Below are 9798 nucleotides of genomic sequence, written 5' to 3' on the forward strand. Positions count from 1 at the left end.
ATTTTTTTTTTTTTTTTAGTTTTTTGAGACTTGTTTTGTGCCCTAAGATATGATCAATCATGGAAAATATCCCATGTGCTGATGAGAAAAATGACATATTCATTAGTTTTTGAGTAGAATGTTCTGTAAATGTCTGTTAGGTCCATTTGTTCTAGAGTTCTGTTTAAATCTAGTGTTTGTTTACTCATTTTCTGCTTTGATCTTCCATTTCGGTCAGTGGGGTGTTGAAGTCCCCAATAATTAAGGTGCTGCTGTTTATTTCTTTGCTTAGATCTAGAAGAATTTGCTTTATGAAACTGGGAACTCCTGTGTTAGGTGCATATCTATTTGGGATTGTTACGTGCATGTATCTCCTTGTTTAATTGCTCCCTTAACCATTATACATGTATATTGAACATCTTTGTCTTTTTTTCCCACTATTGTTGATTTAAAGTCTATTTTATCTGAGAATGGCTAGACCTGCTCACTTTTGATTTCCATTTGCATGGAATATTTTTTTTCCATTCCATTAGCTTAAGTTTGTGTGAATCCTTGTGGTTTACATTGTGTTTCTTGGAGACAGCAAATATTTGGGTTGTGTTTTCTCATCTATTAAGCCAGTCTATGTTTTTTAAGTGGGGCATGCATGTCATTCACATTGAGTGTTAGTATTGATATGTTGGATGGGATGTTGTTCTGTTCAACATGTTGGATGATAACCTTGTTTTTTCCTCTCATGCAATTGTTTTATAAGAGTTGTGAGGTATAACTTTTGGGTTTTCACACTGGTTGGTATGTATTATTCTGTTGCATGTGTTATGCACTTTTGAGCTTTTTCCGTAAGGTAGTTTTAGCAGTGACAAATTCCTTTAGTGTTGGCTTGTCTTGGAAAGATGTTGTTTCTCCTTCATTTAACTTTTACAAGATAAAGAATTCTTGGCTGAAAGTTATTCTATTTAAGGAGAGTAGAGATAGGATCCCATTTGTTTCTGGCTTGTAGAATTTCTCTTGAGAAGCCTGCTGTTAGTCTTTTTTTTTTGTTTTTTTTCTTCTGGCTCATAGGAATTTCTCTTTCATGTTGACCTTGGCCAGTCTGATAATTATATGCCATGGTGATTCCCTTGCAGTGAATCTCCCAGGTGTTTGTTGAGCTTCTTGTATCTGGATGTCTAAATCTGTAGCAAGACCAGGGAAGTTCTTCTCAATTCCTCAAATAGGTTTTCTAGGCTTCTTGCTTTTTCTTCTTCATCCTCAGGAAAGTCTATGATTCTTATATTTGTCTGTTTTACATAATCCCATATTTCTTATAGACTTTGTTCATTTCTCTTGATTAATTATTATTATTATTCTTTTTTTTTTGAGACAGAGCCTCAAGCTATTCCCCTGGGTAGAGTGCTGTGGCATCACAGCTCATGGCAACCTCCAACTCCTGGGCTCAAGCGAGTCTCCTGCCCCTGCCTCCCGAGTAGCTGGGACCATGGGCGCCCATCACAACACCTGGCTATTTTTTGGTTGCAGCCATCATTGTTGTTTTGGCGGGCCCAGGCTGGATTCGAACCCACCACCTTAGGTGTATGTGGCTGGCACCTTAACCACTTGAGCCACAGGCACTGAGCCTCATTTTTATTTTTGAATGGGTTAATTTTTTTTAGAATGAATCTCCGCCTCTCACCCTGGGTAGAGTGCCATGGCATCATAGGTCACAGCAACCTCAGATGCCTGGGCGTAAGCGATTCTCTTGCCTCAGCCTCCCAAGTAGCTGGGACTACAAGTGCCCGTCACAATGCTCAGCTATTTTTTAGAGACGAGGGCTCACTCTGGCTCAGGTTGGCCTCAAACCTGTGAATGCAGGCAATCCTTGGCCTCCCAAGTGTTGGGATTACAGGCATGAGCCACAGCGCCTGGCTTCCACTGTGTTTTTTGTATTTCCCTAAGCGAATTTTTCATTTCCAGAAGTTCTATTTGTTTTTTTAATCATCTCTTTGTGAATTTTTCATTCATTTCCTGAATTGACTTTTTTGTTTGTTTGAGTTGGTTTTCCTTTTTCTCTTGAATCTCATTAAGCTTCCTTTCAATCTACATTTGGGATTCTTTATCTGAAATTGCAATTCTTTATCTGTATTTTTTTCTTTCTTTTTTTTTTTAATTGAATGGTAACTATGTACATTAATGTACTTCTGGGGTACAGTGTGGGGTTTTCACACACAATCCGAAACACTTCCATCAAACTGGTTAACATAGCCTTTGTGTCATTTTCTTAGTTATTGTTTTAAAACGTTCACATTCTACTCTTAGAAAGATTCACTTGTACCCTTGTAAGATTAACCACAGAAGTGATCCCTCCAATCCCCCTCCTCTTTATCTGTATTTTTATTTTGGTCTATGATTTTTATACTTGGCTGTTTTGCATAATTTCATATTTCCTATAGACTTTGTTCATTCCTCTTGAGAGAGAGCTGGTGTCCCTTCACTGTGATTTTTCATATTTATGGAGTTCTTATGCTGATTCTTTCTCATCTGGAGCAGCCATCCCTTCTTGGTTTTGGATTTTCTTTTGCTTAGATATGGCTTCCTCCCTTCCTTAAGGGGAGTATCTGTAGCATATGTTGGGCATGGTCTTTTAGTTTTATTTGTGGGTACTTCAGGGTCTAGGTTCTAGATGGAGGCCTTAGTTAAAGATATCCTTAATGTGGTGGTTTTCTCAAATGCTAGTTATTTGCAGGCTGTAGCAATGGGTGGATTCCCCATCTCTTGTTGAGAAGAGAAGTTGGAGGTTTTTTTTTTTTCCTTATGTGAAGCTATCCTTGACAAAGCTGTCATCTGAATACAAAGTTAAGGGTCACACTTTTACAAGTGGCCTAAAAGCAAAGTTGTCTATAAGCCACGTTCCTGGAACTAGAAAGAGCTGATATGTGGCTCCGTCAGGTCTCAGTGGCTGAACTGAGAAGGTTGGAATTTGTCTTTAGCTTAACTATTTAAGAAGCACTTTGCCACCTCTATCGGAAACAACTTTATTCTGGCAGAGCTTAGGTTGTAGGAGGCAACGTGCAAGGCCCTTATGGAGCCAGAAGTAGCAGGGTAAGGAAACAGCTACATCCACAAGTAGTTTACTTGGTGAGGGTGGGTATAAGGACCAAAGCAGGAGACACCCACTCAGTGCAAGTCTCCCTGGAGCACTCTGCATCTTTCCTTAGCAAGGTTAAAGTGGAGTGATTCTAGATGATACTAAGGTTTTCTATAGGTTGTCTGGCTGGAAACCTCCATGCCAAGTCTAAATTTTGGGCTGTGTGGAAAATAAGGGGACCTGGTCCCAAGATCTGCAGTTAGCAGAGTCCAGGGTTCCCCTGCTGAGCTGCAGCTCCTGCAATTATCATCATTTGAACACCACCCAGGCATCCCCTGTGACCCCGCCCTCCTTCCTCCCCATCCTGCGTGGTGCGGCTCTTGTCTGCCAGCAGCCTTTACTTCTCATCCTCATCCCCCTGGCTCAGGCTGCTGATGGAGGCTGAGGCTGCTTTGGGTGAGGAGGAGGGTGAGGATTTGATCGGAAGCCATGAGAAAGTGGGTGATGGGGAGCGGGAAGGGGACTGGCTCCTGGTTGGGCTGTTCACGGGGCTCTGCTTCGGTGATAAGGCCTGTAATATCCGGCTACTCCTCTCCTGAAACATCTGCTTCCATGTTCCATCAGGTCCAAACACTTCTAGAAAGTTGCCAATGAATTCCCTTGACTTCTCTTCCCACTTTTGAATTAGATCATGACTCTTTCTTCCACCCTATTCACAAACTCCTTTGATCTTTCCTCCACATTTTTGACTTTTTCCTTCATCTTGTCTACCTGGTTCTGGAAATGATACTTCTTCTCATTTATAAAGCTGACATTCAGTTCCTTGGCTGTATACCCTCTCTGGAGGTTGCGTCGAGCATAAACATCATAGTCACGGACAATTCTGGTGATGATGTCCTAAGTTGAGATGCCTTCTGTTCTCTGGGTTGGAATAAACATCCCTGCATCCTTTATAGGCTTGTAAACATCATCAGAGCCAGCAGAAGAATACGGAATGTCATCATGAGCCACAAAGTCAATCTTGTGTTCTTCCAGAAACTCTGGTGTGAGTGTCCAAGGAGCATCTCTGATTACTTCATCCACATAGTGACAGTGCCTGAGAGCTTCATACCTCTCTGCTTCATTCATCACAGTGAAACCTTTGAATTTGTGGGTGAGATCATCGCTGCAAACTCCAACCAACAAGTAGCTGTTGGGAAACAGTGTTTTTGCTTGCATAAGTGCTCTTGCATGACCTGAGTGGAAGAGGTCAAATATTCCATCTGCATATACTCTGACAGGCCTGTCAACTGGTGTCCCTAAGTGGGCCTGAGCAATGGTCAGTTTTTCATGGGGTGCTTGGCATTGGCAACTGGTTTCATCTGAAAATGGGGCAGGTGTAGTCAGGGTCAGTTGAGGCTGTGGGCATGTGTGCTCTATCTCCTCCATGGTTTCTGAGGGAGGCTCATTGGAAAGGGATTTTGGGATACCTGTTTCTGACTCAGCATCAGTGGTAAGTACTCGAGAAGTTGCAGGTTTTTGAGATCCCCCAGCCCTTTGATCTTTTGAACAGTGAATTTTATTGACATGCCCAGTTTCAACTCTGAGATGGTGGTGCTTGTGGGTAAGAACCAGCCATGCATTGTATAATAGAATAAGAAATGCTGTAATGGGCTATACAAGTTGTCTTCCCTGCTAGTAGGTAGCACTCACAGGAAAGAGCCAGCTGTAGTGTTGTTTTTTTTGTCACCTGTGACCAGCTCTAGTCTATTAGAAGCACTCAAATGCCCCAGGTTGTAGATGGTGCCCTGGATCTACAAGGGGACTCTTTATTCCCCACCAGAGCAGAGTTGGTTGGAGGAGTGAGGTTGGGCAGGGATGGTTTGGGTGAGCCTGCCTTCAGGCTCCACATGGCACAAGAGCTTTCTTGGCAGGGGTTGAAGGTCAGCTCTTTGGTTACTTGGTAAAGTCACCAGGAAGGGTCTGAATTGGCCCCACCAAATCACAAAGTCTGCTGCTCACGGGGGAGGAGTATTCTGGAATTCACAGTATGGCAGATGGGAATGGGTTTTGTATTTTCCTCCTCCCCTTGTCCTGCTGATTTTCTGGTGTCCAGCTACAAGCAGCAGCCCAACTAGCTGAGCTCACTAACAATGGTGAGCAGGCTGAGACCGTTCCTGCCCAAGATTCCAATTTGGACTGAAAGCATGGCTTTCCTGCAGAAGGGGTAATGCACTTGCTTTGCAGTTCAGCCCATGTAGGCTCCCTTAATTCCCAAGATTACTTCGCAAATCTCCCTCTATGCCCCTGACCAGCATAATCAAGTCCTGGGGCTATGCAATCTAGCCTGTGGGTCTTCCTCTGATTCCTCAAATTCAGTCCCACTCATGCCATCAGAGAAGCATCCTGGTCCTGAGTTGCCTATGAGATGCTCAAGGAGGCTCAATGTCCCTTCACTTTGAGGTTTGCCCCATTCTCCTGGAGCAGCCAGGCAAGCAGCACCAGGGAAGGACAGTGAGCAGGAAGCTCACAGTCTGACACCCCTTGGTCTGTTGCAGGTCATTAAGAGGAAAGGTGTGAGTCCTACTCTCTGTGGAAGCCTTGATGTAGTGGATGCATCAATAGAGGGGAAGCAGCTGCTCCTGAGAATCTTGGGTCAGTTGTCCCTTGGGGCACCTGTGCCACCCAGCAGCAGTGGGTGGGAGTGGGGAGGGAAAGTAAAAATGTCTGAATGGTTGAGAGCTGGCACTCTGGTCATCTTTGTCCCTCTCCCTAGAAAGTAGCCTGCCTGTAATGTCTGTTCCTGTATCACCAGAATTCTACTTCCACCAGGACCCTCTGACCCCCTGACCTGCTGTGGTCACTGCAGTCTGGAAAGGAGTTGGAAAATGTTTGTGTGGGAACCAGTGACAAGGAAACTGAAGTGCTAAAGCTACCTGGGCGGGACAGAGGCACATAATGGGTGAGGGAGCAGTATATTGTACCTGCTGTCCCTGCTCAGGTCTCTGGTGAGTCGGAATGACTGTGAGGGTCTGGTAGTCAAGCTCCCTGTTCTCAAGAGGCTCCCAGTTCACTGGTGGCAGCAGCTTTGAGAGTCATGAAGGTAGGGAAGCTCTTTAGCAGCTCAGGAGCCCTGTAGTCTGCCAGAAGTGTGAGGGGGTGGAGAAACAAAACCCTCACCTACACTTTCCATGGGATTCCAAGTTCCTCCAGGGTTGATCCATGCCCAAATCTTGCTCCTTTCTGATCTACTCCACAAGTTCTTCCCATGGAATCTCTGGTAGGTTCTGGCACTTTTCCCTCACCTGAGTACACCTGAGTTTTGATTTTTTTTTTTTTTTGGTTGTTTGTTTACCATCTAAAATTTTTTCTTCCTAAGATGATCTGACAACCAATGTCTGTAGTCAGCTATCTTGCCCCACTCTTACCCAAGACCTCTCTCTGAACTTTTAAAGATCAGTGATCTTCAGACAACGAGGTGGCCCCTGTTCTCTATTGTGGCATTTTTCTAGGCCCAGAAAACTTCCATGTCAGGACTCTGTAGATGTCTGCAGAAGCCTTCTGAAGCCTCTACCAGTGACTTTAGAGAAATGAGGGAAAGGGGGACATATATGACAGACGTGAAGGTGGACAGATGTTTTCTTGACTTCTCCAAAAATTATTTTATTTTTTAGAAAAAATTTGTTTTATTATTGAGGATTCATTGAGGATACAAGAAATCAGGTTACACTGATTGCATTTGTTAGGTAAAGTCCCTCTTATAATTGTGTCTTGCCCCCAAAAGGTGTGTCACACACCTAGACCCCCACCTCCCTCCCTCCTTCCCTCTCTCTGCTCTTCCCTTCTCCCACCTCCTCCCTCCTTCCCTGTCTCTGTTCTCCCCTTCCACCCCCCACCATGGACTAGGTCATTAATTGTCCTTATTTCAAAATTGAGTACATAGGATTCATGCTTTTCCATTCTTGTGATAATTTACTAAGAATAATGTGTTCCAGGCTTGGCTCCCATAGCATAATGGTTATGGCACTGGCCACATACACCAAGGCTGGTGGGTTTGAATGCAGCCAAGGCAAGCTAAAACAACTATTACAACTGTAACAAAAAATAGATGGGCATTGTGGCAGGCACCTGTAGTCCTAGCTACTTGGGAGGCTGAGACAAGAGACTTGCTTAAGCCCAAGAGTTAGAGTTTGCTGTGAGCTATGATGCTATGGCACTCAACTGAGGGGCAGCATAGTTAGACTCTGTCTCAAAAAAAAAAAAAAAGAAGAATGTGTTCTACTTCCATCCAGGTCAATACGAAGGCTGTAAAGTCTCCATTGTTTTTAATGGCTGAATAGTTTTCCATGGTATACACATACCACAGCTTGTTAATCCATTCCTGGGTTGGTGGGTATTTAGGCTGTTTCCACATTTTGGCGATTGTAAATTGAGCTGCAATAAACAGTGTAGTGCAAGTGTCTTTATGGTAAAAGGATTTTTTTCCTTCTGGGTAGATGTCCAGTAATGGGATTGCAGGGTCAAATGGGAGGTATAGCTTGAGTTCTTTGAGGGTTCTCCATATTTCCTCCCCAAATTATTAAGTGGCTAGTTAGAGTATATGACTTTCTCAGGTCTCATTACTCTCGGGGCATGTCTGATCTGTTTCCTTTTCCACACTCTGACTTCCTCTGCATGTTGCCTTTTCACTAGGTTTTTACCATTTCTCATTTCAGGGAACAAAAGAGATTAAGTAGAGTTTAGTGTGCTGTTTACAAACTCCAAGAAGAAGGTCTGGTTTGGCTATCTTGTGACTTGTATGGTTCCTCTGGCATCTGAGCTCCTTCCCAATTGGCTAAGCTCTGGGAGGCATGGGGTTATATAATATAGACTGGGCAACTGGAGGAGGTGGCTGTTTCGTGTAATAGCAATATGAATAGGAAGAAAATTATTAGAAGAAGAAATAATTGCCCTTCCAAGGACCTTTGCCAAGATATCCTTGAGGATAAAGTCAGTGAAAGATGAGTTGGATGGCAGTATAATTAGCTGGATTTCTAGCTCATTGAATAAGCAGGCCCAAAGAGTGTCAATTGATGGCTTTTTCCTGCATAGAGCAATATCACCAGCACCACGCCCTAGGACTCTTATCATTAGCCTTGTCTTGTTCAATATTTTTTATCAAAATTGGGATAAAGACATAGAAGGCAGCCTTAAGAAATGTATTAGAAATGCAAAATGAGAAGAACATGGCAAGTGTGGCAGATAATAGAATGAAGACCCAGAATTATCTTGACAGGCTGAAATTTTGGGCCCAAAACAAGCTAAGACACAGTAAGAATACATATGAAGTTCTGTGTTTGGGATGAGAAATCAACTACATATATGCATTATGGAAGAGGTTTGTCTTGGCCATAATTTGTAAAATACCTTTGGGTTTTACTTAACTACAAGTTTAATCTGATCCAACGGTCTGATGTGTCTGTGAAGAAACATTAATTCAGCATTAATTAATTAATACTTAATTTCAGGCTAAATGGGAGATAGGTGTCCAGGTCAGCAGATGTAATAGTTTCATTGAAATTTGACTTGGTCAGACCACAAGTGAAGGATGCCTTTCCATGTGGACACTATTTTTTAAAGTATACTGTCTGGTGAGCAGGATGACCAGGTTATGAAGAATGCATTCTGGAAGTGAGAAGACTTGACAACATCGATGGAGATGGATTGATGGTCAACTAGTATTTGAAGGTTATATTTCACAGAAGAGGCCTTGTGCTTGTTATGGGTGGTTCAGAGTGTAGAACTAAGACCTATAAGTGGTCATTTCATGAAAACAGATTAGAAGGCCAATACTAATAGCTAACCATAGTTACTAATCATAACTACTTGAAATAGATATTCTTTGACCCTTGAGCTGAGTGTATGCCTATGGGATTCTGTGGTAAGGATTACTGCATCAGACAGAAGATTGCCAAAATGATTCATAGGGTCTCTTTCAACACTGAGAACCCAGCTTTCTGGGAAGAGAGAGGATAATATATTTTAATATGATTGAAAAAAAATGATTGAACTTGAAAGGCTACTACAGAGCAAACAACTATGATATGAAGAATAAGCTGAGATCCATATGTGCCTGAAAACCCAAAGAAATCAAGAGGGTTCTTAAGACATTGAAATTTAACATAGAAAGCACATGTGCAGACTTTAGTCTCCTGTCTCTGGCCATTCTCCTACTGAATCTGCCTTTTCAGTGGGTGCCCCTGCTTTATATGAGAGCCCTTTGGTAACTTTTGGGTAGTATATAAAAAGCTTTATCCATTGCTTCTCCAGCTTTCCATGATTATGTCTACATGTGGCAGTTCATCCTAAGGAGGCTTTTGTGGGCTAGCCTGGGACTTTAGCCACCATGTGAAGCAATGCTTTTGTGGGAAATATATTTCAAGCTTCCAATGTATTTCAAGTCCAGCATATGGACTTTTGAAACATGTTCCATTGCAAACCTGAAATGACCCATGTTTCTCTCTTCCCTTACGATGTCCCACTTTGCACTAACTTGGAGCCTTTCCTAAACTGGGCTCTGGTCTTGGAAGCCTTCCTTGCTCCTTGCTGCCAGCCATGGCAGTTCCTGAAATTCTAACACCTCTGTGAATCAAGTCTTCCTGTTTCTCTTCCACTGCTCTATCTAGAAATGGATTTTATTTTTTTTTTTTGAGACAGAGCCTCAAGCTGTCCCCCTGGGTAGAGTGCCATGGCATCACAGCTCACAGCTACCTCCAACTCCTGGGCTCAAGTGAGTC

The 9798-nt window shown here is 42.9% G+C and overlaps 1 pseudogene; it reads right to left on the bottom strand.

Moving 5' to 3' along the window:
• Window positions 1-3440: 3440 nt before the first annotated feature.
• LOC100949718 lies at window positions 3441-7698 on the bottom strand (annotated as a pseudogene).
• Between the last annotated feature and the right edge of the window lie 2100 nt (window positions 7699-9798).

This window comes from Otolemur garnettii, unplaced genomic scaffold, assembly GCF_000181295.1.
Source record: "Otolemur garnettii isolate 467f Iridium unplaced genomic scaffold, OtoGar3 scaffold00006, whole genome shotgun sequence".
NCBI lineage: Eukaryota > Metazoa > Chordata > Mammalia > Primates > Galagidae > Otolemur > Otolemur garnettii.